Here is a 13778-nt window from a genome sequence, read left to right as displayed (position 1 = left end):
AGGGGACTGGTGCCTGTGTTCTGGTGGATGAGGCTGAATTTTGTCTTTTTGGTGGGAAAAACCATGTCTGGTCGTGTGTTTTGGGATGTCTGTGACTTTATTATGATTTTAGGCAGCCTCTCTGCTAATGGTGGGATTGTGTTCCTGTCTGCTAGTTGTTTGGCATATGGTGTCCAGCACTGTATCTTGCTGGTTATTGAGTGGAGCTGGGTCTTAGCATTGAGATGGAGATCTCTGGGAGAGCATTTGCTGTTTGATATTACATGGAGCCGGGAGGTCTCTGGTGGAGCAGTGTCCTGAACTCTGCTCTCCCACCTCAGAGGTATAGGCCTAACACCCGGCCGGAGCACCAAGACCCTGTCATCCACATGACTCAGAATAAAAGGGAGAAAAAAAGTAATAAATAAATAAAAAATAAATAATTAAAATAAAGTTATTAAAATGAAAATTATTAAAAATTAAATTTTTTTTTAAAGTAATAGAAAGAAGAGGGCAACCAAACCGAAAAACAAATACACCAGTGATAACAAGCGCTAAAAACTATAGTAAGATAAACATAAAAATCAGAAGAAAATCAGTCGTGACAGCAGATCCCAAGTCTACAGGTGCTCCCAAAGTCCACCTCCTCAATTTGGGATGATTCGTTGTCTATTCAGGTATTCCACAGATGCACGGTACGTCACGTTGATTGTGGAGATTTAATCCACTGCTCCTGAGGCTGCTGGGAGAGATTTCCCTTTCTCTTCTTTGTTTGCACTGCTCCTGGGCTTCATGTTTGGATTTGGCCCCGCCTCTGCATGTAGGTTGCTTTCTGGTGTCTGTTTTTTGCCCAGACAGGACGGGGTTAAAGTAGCGGCTGAATAGGGGGCTCTGGCTCACTCAGGCCAGCGGGAGGGTAAAGAATGCGGGGCGAGCCTGCAGCAGCAGCAGAGGCCAGCATGACGTTGCACCAGCCTGAGGTGCACCATGTGTTCTCCCGGGGATGTTGTTCCTGGATCACAGGACACTGGCAGTGGCGTGCTGCACAGGCTCCCGGGAGGGGAGATGTGTATAGTGACCTGTGCTCGCACACAGGCTTCTTGGTGGCTGCAGCAGCAGCAGCGTTAGCATTTCATGTCTGTCTCCGTTGTCTGCGCTGATAGCCGCAGCTCACCTACATCTCTGGAGCTCGCTTAGGCGGTACTCTGAATATCCTCCCCTCACGCACTCCGAAATAATGCTCTCTTGCCTGTTAGGCAGTTCCGGACTTTTTCCTCGACTCCCTTCCAGCTAGCAGTGGAGCACTAACCCCCTTCAGGCTGTGTTCATGCAGCCAACCCCAGTCCTCACCCTGGGATCCGACCTCCAAAGCTGGAGCCTCAGCTCGCAGCCCCTGCCCGCGTCGGCGGGTGAGCAGACAAGCCTCTTGGGCTGCTGAGTGCCGGTCGGCACCGATCCTCTGTGCGGGAATCTCTCCGCTTTGCCCTCCGCACCCCTGTTGCTGTGCTCTCCTCCGTGGCTCTGAAGCTTCCCTCCCTCCACCCCCTGTCTCTGCCCGTGAAGGGGCTTCCTAGTGTGCGGAAACCTTTCCTCCTTCACAGCTCCCTCCCACTGGTGCAGGTCCTGTCCCTATCCTTTTGTCTCTGTTTTTTCCTTTTTCTTTTGCCCTACCCAGGTACGTGGGGAGTTTCTTGCCTTTTGGGAAATCTGAGGTCTTCTGCTAGAGTTCAGTAGGTGTTCTGTAGGAGCAGTTCCACATGTAGATGTATTTTTGATGTATCTGTGGGGAGGAAGGTGATCTCCACATGTTACCCCTCCACCACCTTGAAGGTCTCCCCCGATCTTATTTTATCTTTCATGAAGTTTATTTTTTGGAGCATTCAGGCACATTGTCTTGTTGAATGTTCCACATTGGGAATTCATCTTGGTTATTTCCTAGTGATCAGATTCAGGTTGTGGCAGATTGTTTCTTCCAAAAATAGCTGCACGAATATATTTATGTGACTGACATTCCTCCAGCTGAGAGGTGGAGTCTTGGTCCCCTCCCCTTGGATGTGGGCAAGGACTGGTAACAGCCATCCAGTGAAGTGAGGTGGGGGTCATGCCGTATGACTTAAGGTTCACTCAGTCACTCTTGGGATGCTTCTTTGGACCTCACCTGCCAAATTCTGAGGAAGCCCAGGCCCTGTGGAGATGTGACACAGCATCAGCTAAGGCCTCAGCTGATGGCCAGACATGCGAGTGAATGGGCCTTCGGATTATTCCTGTCTTCTAGCTGGGCCCCTAGGCGTAGTGGAGTAGGCAGCTGTGGTCCGTCTAAATTCCTGATGCACAGAAACTGAGAGAGCTAACAAATTATTATTATTCTTTCAAGCTGCTAAGTTTTGGGAATTTTGTACTCAGCAATAGGTAACTAGTATGCAGGTTAAACAGTTTTGGCAAGTGATGGTGTGCATTTCCTAATTATTGCATCACATTAGGAGGTATGTAGCCGCAGTGGGACGTTATTGGTGATGTCTGATCACTTGGCTAAGGTGGTGACCATCATATCGCCCGATCATAAGTACCTTTTCCCTTTTGTAATTAGTAAGTAACTGAGAGAAAGTTTAATTTTGCAAAGAATATAAGCTTCCAACAAGTTCCTTCTCAACACCTTGTACATCATTATTTTGAGTAAATTGAGAAATTTGAAGCAATCTTAGAAACTATTTTACTTAGTTTTCTCATTTTGGAGCCTCACTTAATAAATGTTATTAGGTTTCCATTAGAGATACTGCCTTGAATCTAGGGATACAGAAATATTTGAGATGTGATTTTTACTGCCTTGGCACTTACGCATGAAAGCTAACACGACTGGAATGCAGAGGGGTTGCTTGGGTGTTACTGAATTTGTATTCCAAGATGATTTGACTGAAAGATTTTATTTTTCAAAAGATTATAATGATGTCATTATGGTAACTGTATACTCTGGTCTAAGACTGGTCAGTGGTGCTTTCTGAATTATACTTTTATCAGTCAGAATTAAAGTTAAAACCAGGTTTTTTTAAGGTGTACTTTTATGTTAAAAGTTCTATGAGTTCTGTATTTTAGGGATTTGAATATCTTTTTCTGAATATATAAGTATTTGTATTTTAAAATATAACTCTATCTTGGCCCAAACTTCTTATTAAATAACTTAGTAAATAACTAATACTGAGCTAAATGAATGTTTATGAGTTGAAGATTATAATGATATCATACTGTCATATGATATTTTAAAAATATGGGGTATAATGGATTAAAGAACTGTGGGAGCATCTAACCTAGTGCCCCAAATGGTTGTTGATTGAGTTCTGTACATATGAACCATGCTTTACAATTCCTGTTCCTTGATTATGAATATAATACATGTAAATCAACTATCTAGGGATTTAAAAGTTTGTTCTCCCAATAAGAATCCGTAGGTTTTTTTTTGTTGTTTGTTTAGTTCTGAGACTTAATATTTGAAGCACTTTTTGGGCGTTTGGTTTGGTTTGTTAATTGCAAATTTACCTAGATTTTTCTGTCCCAAATTTTATTTAAAGTTCTTGGTGGACATATAATTTAAGACAAGTTAGAAGAAATAAGTCCCACACTTTAAAATCCTGGAATCATAACTGAGTTTCTAATAGATAAGTAATGTTAAAAAAGTACTAAATGTGCCAAACTATATATTGTATAATCAGTTATAGATGTGGTTATTGAAATGGTGTTATAGTTCCCCCAAAGAATGACTTCATCTCTCTATATGTTATGAAAACAAAGTAAAAATTTTAAAACTTTCTCAGCAAAATCTCATTGCAAATCTGTGATGCTGGGATTTCCTTGGGGTAAAAACACTTTCTGTAAACCCTGCAGTAAGGATTTATTTCTGCTATTTATTGCTTTAATCATCTTAGTGTATATTTATGGGTCTACTTAGTATATTTCATTGTTGTCTCTCTGGTGAAACAGTGTTGGTTAGACTACGTTGCTAATGTCATCAAGTTCATGATATTTAATTCCCCCGGGGGCTATAGAGTTTCACCTGCTACTTGCTCTCAATATTTAGCAACATTTTCTTCCATGTAACTTTGGTTACAGGAAAAATTCCACGGGAGAGTGAACGGATCAATCAGCAATTTAGAAAAGTAAATCAGAATACAACTCTGGCTGCTTCTGGAGCATGTGAAAATATATGAGTAATGCTATCTAGCTGGGGAAAGAGCAATCAAAAAATAAATGAGTTCAGCAAAGTATAAAATTCTGAGAGACCTGCGGTGATAAGAAGGGTTTAACTCTGGAAGTGTGAGATAAGTGTGAAAGAATATGAGGCTATTTAAGAAATGGAGCAAAATGCAGAGGGAAGAGTCATTGGAGGGACAGGGAAGGAGTATTAGGATAGACCTGGACTCCAGCAGACAGGAAAGGAGGGGAGGGGACAGGAAGCATGTTACATTTTGAAGGGGTGTGGGGTTGGGTGCTTAGGAAAGAGACTAAGGATCTGCTGAGCGGGAAACCCATAGACTGAGACCCCACTGCTGCAGGTGGTTTCAAGATGAAGACTTTGAAGTATCAAGGAGGAAGGGCTTGTTTTCCAAAACCTTGAGACAGAAGGTGTCGGCTGGCAGACTCTGAAAGTGCCTACTTGTGAGTGATGCTGTCCACATGTACCTTTGATAGACGGCATCTCTCGAAGGTGTTCTCCTGACAACTTTGCCCCCTAGGATCAAGCAGACATGACCTCTGGACAGCTTTCTGGCTATGCCCGTATCAGGCCAGTGTGGTATTTGGATCGAGGGGATAGTAAAGGAGAGGAACTCGTTCCAAGGGCTTAGGCTTCCGAGGGGGAGCTGCACTTCATCCTGTCAGACCTGGGAGAGGTGGAATAGAAAGTGGCCGAGAGGCAGATTGCCCGGTATCGTCACATCACAGCATCACGGGACAGGCTGCTCAGCCAGCCTACATCCCTGTCTCAACACTTGGGGGAAAAAAAAGTTAATATTGTTGATTGTAGAGATTTTTTTTTTGGCGGGCGTGGGGTGGGTGCTTTCTTTCACATATTTCATTCACATTTTTTAGCTAAATCTTGTAGACGGTTTGCTTGGAAAACGTGGGGCTGAGTGTTCAGGGAAAGGCATCATAATTTTCAGTTATAGAAGAAGGGTTTGAGAGTTATTTGGATGTCTTTATCACTGCTAGCATACATGACTGTTAACCCTGTTTGCCCAGGATCTTAAGATGAATAGCTACTCGCTTATTTGTCATTTACTACCAAGCCATGCCAACTACTATATCCCCAAATTCAGCTCCTAAATAAAGCAGGACTATGTTATTATGTGGCTCATCCTCCTTGAGTGTTTTTCCCCCTGTATTTCTGATTCATAATGCTGTGGTGGGAAGAGGTTCAGGATTTCCATTCCTGCTTTTCCCTTTCCTGCCAAGCTCATGACCCCTGCCAACTCCATCCTTTCCTTCATCTGCCTGCAATTTCGGTTTGGGTTCTGGACTCTTTAGGAGTTTATAGAATAGGAGTCATTGAAACTCTCTTTTTCCAAATGGGGCAAGTGCCTTAATTGAGGTCAGGCCAACACCTACTGTGACAGAGTTTTCCCCTCATCCTCCTGGCACAGGGAGAGAATTCATAGAGTAGAAGAATGGTGTGAAACTGTGTATCCAAACAGTGTCCACTGGGATAAAGCTAATGCCCAGTTGGAGGCACAACACAGCGACTCTCTCGCCAAGCTCTGTTGTTCTGTTTGGTCCCAAGCCAGATGGCAACCTGGTGGGTGAACCATTGGCTCTGGCCTTTCCCCAGCCCCCCTCAGGTCTAGGATAAAATGCCCAGCTGTCCCTTTCCTTGCAGGAGTTACTTTGTGGAAACAGTAACTGTCCTCACTGTTACTTAAAATTTACATCATTTTGTTTAACTCTGTAACTGCTATACTACCAATATGGTTTTAGCTGGTAGTATGAAAGCTTTAAACTGTTTGCTAAAATTCAAGAATGGAATCCGTTTAGCACCGAACTGTTTAAGTATTAAAAGAGCTTCTGGAGTGAGCATTGTAGAGGAAGTGAGAGGATTTGAATTAGATTGAACTAGTGTAGTTCATGTACTATATACAGTTATTTTGATCACTAGAAATACTTCTACTGACGTTTGTATTAATTAAATAGTTTTAGTACCTTTTATCTTTTAGCCATTTCCTGACATCTGTAAGACAGAGATGAGCATCCAAAGTCTTGTTCAAGTGGAAATATATCCACTGCATCTTATGGTACTTATGCTTTTGTGTCTGGATTATATTATAGTATTAAGTGTGCCTTATCTCAATAATGGTAGTAGCATCTACAACTGCTATGATTTGTTTTCAATCCTCAAATAGAGTTGGAAGTATATGAAGAAATCAAGAAGGAATTCCAAAGAAGAAACAAAGACCTGGTCATTTCACAGAGCTTCGTCTGTGTAGATGCTCCATTTTAAGACTACCTTTGCTTTCTATGATTATGACGCATTGTTAGTACCGTTCTTACAGTTGCATTTTATTTAAGTTTTGCTTTTTAAAAATATTTTTGAAAGTAACAAAAAAGCCCAAGAACTTTATTGATAATATTTCTGAGACACGTAAATGTTTCTAGACAAAGCTAAATTACTTTGGTAGACTGGGAAGAAAGTACTTTTTCCTGCTAGCCCGGGCTGGGGTCTCTCGTGCACCACTGGATTTGCAGCTCAAGGAAATATCCTGATTCCCTGAGGATCCAGTTACAGCCTGAGTCACATTTCTGTAAGACATCAATGCTATAAATAAATTACGATTATCCTACAAATGCCCCTTCCACCATAATGTAACCGAAATTATGCAACTAATATTGTTGGTGTCATTAGAAAAGTAACGATTGCCTTGCCTTCCTCGTGGGATTTTATGAAATGAAATGAGATAGATCAAAAGTATTTTTTAAGATGTTAAGGCATCAATAAATATAAAAGACATTATGATTATGATTATTGATGTTATTACAGTTAATTTTCTGTTACTTTCATCACTACCAACATCAGCATTATTAACATCTTCACTCTTGGAGCATAATTTCTCAGACCCATCTTCTTTACTTCGTAATTAACATATCAGGAAAGGGAAGGTAATTTAGAATTTATAATTAGAGGCTTTTCGTAGAGAGAATCTGAGATTCAATATAATGATATTTTTGACTCTGGGCCACTAAATTTCTTTTTTCCCCTCAAACTTTATGGAGATATAATTTAAAAATAAAATTGTATATATTTAAAATGTACAGTGTGGTGGTTCAATATACATATGTGTTGTGAAATGATTACCACAGTCAAGTTAATTAACATATACATCACCTTACATAGTTATCTCTTTTTTTTTTTTCTGTGTGGTGAGGATACTTCAGATCTACTCTCTTAGCAAATTTCAAGTATACAATACAGTATTTTAAAGTCTAGTCACTGTGCTGTACATTGGATCCCCAGAACCTATTCATCTTATAACTGAAAGTTTGTATGTACCCTTTGACCAGCATCTCCCCATTGTCCCTCTGCCCAGCCCCGGGCATCCATCATTCTAGTTGCTGGTTCTATAAGTCTGACTATTTTAGGTTCCATATATAAGTGAGATCATACAGTATTTGTCGTTCTGTGTCTGGCTTATTTCACTTAGCATAGTGTCCTCCAAGTTCATCCTTGTTGTTGCAAATGGAAGGATTTTCTTCTTTCCACTGGTTGAATAATATTCGTGTGTGTGTGTGTGTGTGTGTGCGCGCGCGCATGTATGTGTGTATCTCATATCTTCTTTATCCATTCATCCATTGATGGACACTTGTTTTTTCCATATCTTGGCTATTGTGGATAATACTACAATGAAAATGGGAGTCCAGATATCTCTTTGAGATACTGATTTTATTTCCGTTGGTTATATACCCAGAAGTGAGATGGCTGGATTGTACGGTAGTTCCATTTTTAATTTCTTGAGGAACATCCATACTGTTTTACGTAATTGCTGTACTAATTTACATTTCCATGGACAGTGTGTAAGGCTTATCTTTTCTCTACCCCTTTACCAACACGCGTTATCTCTTTTTTTTTTTTTTTTTTTTTTTTTTTGCGGTACGAGGGCCTCTCACTGTTGTGGCCTCTCCCGTTGCGGAGCACAGGCTCCGGACGCACAGGCTCAGCGGACATGGCTCACGGGCCCAGCCACTCCGCGGCATGTGGGATATTCCCGGACCTGGGTACGAGCCCGTGTCCCCTGCATCGGCAGGTGGACTCTCAACCACTGCGCCACCAGGGAAGCCCTGTTATCTCTTCTTGATGATAGTCATCCTAACAGGTGTGAGGTGATATCTTACTGTGGTTTTGATCTGTATTTCCCTGATGATTAGTGGCAGTGAGCATCTTTTCATGTGTTTGTTGGCCATTTGTATGTCTTCTTTGGAAAAATATCTATTCAAGTCCTTTGCTCATTTTACAATCTGGTTATTTATTTTTTGTTCATATATGAGTTCCTCGTATATTTTGGATATTAGCCCATCGCTAGATATATGGTTTGCAAAGATAAATTTTTAAAAATTCCATTTCTGGGAGTACTTGACCTCTGCTTAAAGGTTCAGCCCAGTCCAGAGGGGACAGCTCCATCCTTGGGAAAATTTTAAGAGCCCTGATTACATACATACATACATACTTACTTGATGTCAAGCACCACTGCTGCTGGTTTTGTATTAACTTTGTGCCTCACACTGGTAACTGGGTTTCTGTCTTGCTTGTATGACGAAATCCTCAACTGCACCCCAGGCCTAGTCACTGATTTCCCACGTTGACTCTTTGTCTTGGCCTTAAAAACCTGCGCAGAATCCCTTAATGCTCTTTGATTTCCTAAATTTAGCTGACCCTCGCCCCTTCCCCCGACATATTCCAAATTTAAATCTTGCTTGAGTCTCAGTTTATTCACCAGCAGTCTAGTTAACATCTATCAATCATGTTATCTGAACTATGGTGTAAATGGAATTTGGTAAGACTAGTGCTAACAGGAAGGGAAAGTATTGAGAGGTTATAGAGGGGAGGGGGAAATGACGTGACCATAGCATAAAAATATAAAGGAACAGGTACACATTTCTTCATTCGCAAGGTTGTGCACTTTGTAAACACAAGAAATCTTGTCCATTTGTTTACTGCTATATCGCTAGTGTCTGAAATGTGCCCAGCATTTAACCCATCAAGTAAGTATTTGTTGAATGGGTGTTTGGAAGACATGTTGAATTGACTGGTTTGACTAAGAGGCACTTGAAGGTGAGCTTTTTTAATTAATTAATTTATTTATTTTGCGGTACGTGGGCCTCTCACTGTTGTGACCTCTCCCGTTGCGGAGCACAGGCTCCGGACGTGCAGGCTCAGTGGCCATGGCTCACAGGCCCAGCCGCTCCGCAGCATGTGGGATCTTCCCGGACCGGGGCACGAACCCGTGTCCCCTGCATCGGCAGGAGGACTCTCAACCACTGTGCCACCAGGGAAGCCGTGAAGGTGAGCTTTTAAGGACTGGGAGCGTCGTAGCCTTGTTTATTGCCATAGCTTCGTATATTTTTGCTGAATGAATAAGGATGGGGATTAGTGGAGTGGAGGCTGGAAGGCTGAACTTGATAATGTGGAATCTCAAATGCTGAGACAAGGATTTGGTTCTTATATGACAAGGAAATAAGCAGAGTTCTAGATCTTATTGCTTACTTTTTCTGTCTAATGTAATAGCTTTGTTCTCTAAGTGTACTCTTATTTGATCTGAAGGGTTCAGGAAGAAAATCCTCTTGATACCAAGGAAAAGAAAGGATATTTTTATATAAGATGCTCTTTTTTTGAGTTAAAATCCAATATCTGAATAGATGGTTATGTTTCTAAAACGTCTTTTAAAAGTTGCTTGTATGGATAGCCAACATGTTTATATACCTCAATAGCAGAAGTATATTTCTATTCAGTATCCTGTGAATAATTGCTGTGGTTTCAAGTACTCAACAAAGTGAGGAAAGGCATCCACTGTTCTCATTCTTGCTGGTCTCTTTTGACATCCTGTTGTGTTAAGTAGTTATTCCCTGTTTGAGGTTCCTTGAATCTGGGTGCCAGAGTGTCAGATTCACCTCTTCATCTACCATTATCTCTGGATTCTGACATGGACTGTTTTAGGCCGTAAGGATATATACTTTTCAAACACTGCTACCCTGGGGAAGTGAAACCTATTCAGATGATAAATCAAATGATCAAATGGAGGAGGAGAGCTTATCTTGATAGGAACACTTAGAGGAATTCCATCTTGAGGTTTTATCTCCATTGAGTGCTTGGACTGCTGCTTATCAGATCAAATGACCCCTGATTGTGATAAAGAATTTCATGTATAGATAGATTTCACGTGTGTGTGTGTGTGTGTGTGTGTGTGTGTGTGTGTGTGTGTGTGTGTGTCTGCCATAGGACAGAGTGTAAAGCCAGGCAAGCATAGCTGCTTCTGCCAGCTATGAATAAAATGGAGTTGGAATTAGGGCAGGGCCATGGCAAGCACACACTGAGCACCGGAGTGGCAGATGTGTCCTCTACAGGGTGGGAGATCATTGTCACTGTTGGCTCCCTGCTTTCTCCTTACCTTTATCCAAGCAACCAGCAGGTTCAGAAAGATAGCATCCAATTCTCCAGGTAGTCGTTCTCAGCAGGAGGAAACAGGAAAGTTATCATTTGAAGTTGTGGACGTAGGGGACAAAAGGCAGGGGGCTTGAGGCTTGAGGTTTCTGCAATGTCAGTATCGTATGGTAAGAGATTCATTTTTCTTAGATGAATTATTGTAGTCAGCCTAGATTTCGTTTACATAAGAAACTGATTCTTTTTAGGCCCGCTGGTATATGGAAGCACAACTCTAATTTCCTAACCAATCTTGGAAAACCTAGAGCGTAAAGAGGAAAGTAACCATCATAGTCTCAACATACAGAGATAATCACTTAATATTTTCGTATCTGATTTTAATGATGAACAATATGCTATGTGTTGTTTTGATGAGGATAATTTGACTTCCCACCATTACCACTGTCACGATTGTTGTCATCGTCGTCATCAAGTATTTATTATCAATTCTTCACTATGATCAAGGCAAGTTCCAGAAAGAGCGGAGAAGATAAATAAATGGAAGTTCTGGTTTCTTCTTTTAAGGAGATAATTTTCTGTTTAGGACTGAACATATGTCCTGGAAACATAAAATTATAGTATAGGATTTACTCATTTGACAGTTGTTTATTGAGCTCTCTTAGGTGCTAGGCACTGTACTCATTGTTTGAGAAATAGTGTTTAGTCGGATGTAGTTTATGCCCTTGAATTTACTGGCCAGGGGAGGCGATAGACAAGCAGTAAGAATTTCAATAACTTATGTGAAGTGTCAGTGAAGTGCCACAGACAGCAAGTGCTGTAGGAAGACATTATATTAACAGATACATTGAGTAACATGTTGGACAGTGTTAGAAACCAGAATAAAAACATTCTTTTAAGTTCTTATTTCTTAATGCTGTCCTTCGGTGAGAGCCTAGGGCATAACCTTGAATAGTCAAGTAGTAAATGCGTTATGGCAACAAAGAAGGTAATACAGTGAGGTACATTACATTCTGTTCTTCCAAAAACCACAAGGATGGAGCTTGAGAAATTGTGTTAAAAGGGCCTTAACTTCTCTCTAGTATCAATTTAATATTTCTTGTGTTAGGAGTTTAACATTAGCACTGACAAGTGCCTAAAGTGATGATGTTTTGTGGTGTGGATTGAAGACAAGACCGTATGTTTTATACTCTAGATTGCCAGGTGTCAAGGTGAGTATTTCATTGTGAAATCTGGGAAGCCTGATCTTCATTTGTTTCTTGTCTAGGCAATGGATGTTTCCACCTCTGCAAGGAGGGAACTTGAATGCAAGAGAAAAAGCTTAGGTCCATTATGCCTTGGATATTTTCTCTTCACCTGGCAGAAAACTTGTTGCAGAATAGAACTTTATATCCGCTTATTCCATTTTAAACCAACTCGTTATATTTTATTTTCTTTATATCTGATGAAAGAAATGAGAACTTACTTGTTTATACCTTATTTGAGTTGTTCAGAGTGAAAAACACCAAGAGAGCTGTGGAATTTCTCTCCTGGGAGATCTTTCAGGAAAGGTGTTCAGACACTTAACTGCCTGAAATTTTTTGTGTAGAGTTTTGTGTATCCTACTTTAGAAAAGCAAGATGTCTAAAAACCCAGGCTTAGGAAATTGATATCATTAAGGATAATTTTTCTCTTACTAATCCTACTCACTTTTGTCTTCCTACTAGGTGTATTTATTTGATAATAAACAAATACAACTGTGAGCATTTGACTTAAGAATATTGTTACATAATATCTTAATTTGTATTCCTGAAGCATTTTGCAGTTTTCAAAACACTTTTACATTATTATATCATTTGAACCTCAGAGGTGTTATACAGTAGATGAGGCTGGTATGGTTATCCCCATTTTGCTGGTGAGGAATCTGAGGATGACAGGTGATGGGACTTGCCTGTGACTATGAGTTATTAAGTGGTGGGGTTTGGCACAAGCTTTTTGCTAGTAAATTCTTTGCTCTTTTTAGTATATATATGAGACACTAATTTTTTTTCTTAAATGAGTATTCTGTTTTATATCAGAATCAGGTTAATACAGATTCTGGAGAACTGGATGATATCTGTGGGCCACTGATTTCTTTTTTTCTGGAAACTAAATGACCACTGAGGGAAGTGAAAATATGTTTGGGGCTCCTCCCAAGTTATTATTTCATCAGTTTCTTACCAATGCAGCCTGGTAGCTGGTAATTGGGAGTTCTCAGGTCCGTTCACAAAAATAATTTAACTTGTCAAGTGACTGAATTGATATTATTGGAACTAACTTGCTGCTCGTAAAATAACACGGTCGGATGTTAAAAACAGAGAAACAGAGAGTGAGTTTGTTAATGTAAGATTAAGAACGTTCACATTACCACATTAGCTATATACAGTATCCACTTCAGTTGAGCCTTGATAAATTGGATTGTACACTTTGGAGAACCAAAATAAAATCAGATCATTAACTATTGAGTCCTTACACTGAAGCCACAGCTTATGTAGGTTAAGTTTTAGAGATAACAGGGCCAATTGTGTACAGCGAATAAAATCCCTAGGAAGAAATAGAGGGTATGTTATTGAGGGTTACTAGGTTAGGCTTTATGTATTGAGATAATTTTACCTCATAGTTCTAGTTTAGGAAGTTTATTTTTTTTCTGAATATTTACTACATACGTAATACATGGTGACTGTTGAGAATTTGCTAATGTCAGAAAAGGACAAAGAAAAAGAGAATTCCTTGTAACCCTTCTGTTTGAGACCATCTTTGGCGAGAGGAGAGGGTGAAGTCATTTTAGAAGAAAGAATTAGTCAGTAGAGCACTAGAATGACTGACATAATTTAGGAGCCTGAGAAAGTAGCTGGGAGTCAGAGAATATGCCTTGGGGGAGATTTGTAGATGAAATTAATTAGCTAAATTATGGCAGATCATGAATTCCAGGATAAAAGTTTTGTTATTCTCAAAGTAAGGGATTACAGAACTCTTCTAACCCAGGAGTCATGTTTTCCAGGTAAGGAAACCAAGTTGAGTTACTTAAATTAGTTAGTGGAGGAATTGGGGCTGGAACCCAGGCTTCTTGATTATTAAGCTAATGTTGTTTCTATTAAACGATCTCATGGGTTGCCACTGTTGGTTTTGGGACAGAGGACAGCAGAGTAGAAGC

This window comes from Delphinapterus leucas, chromosome 11 (assembly GCF_059928025.1).
Source record: "Delphinapterus leucas isolate spDelLeu-1000000601 "Yukka" chromosome 11, BTC_Dleu_Yukka2, whole genome shotgun sequence".
In the NCBI taxonomy this organism is placed as follows: Eukaryota; Metazoa; Chordata; class Mammalia; order Artiodactyla; family Monodontidae; genus Delphinapterus; species Delphinapterus leucas.
This window is presented reverse-complemented; position numbering follows the sequence as displayed.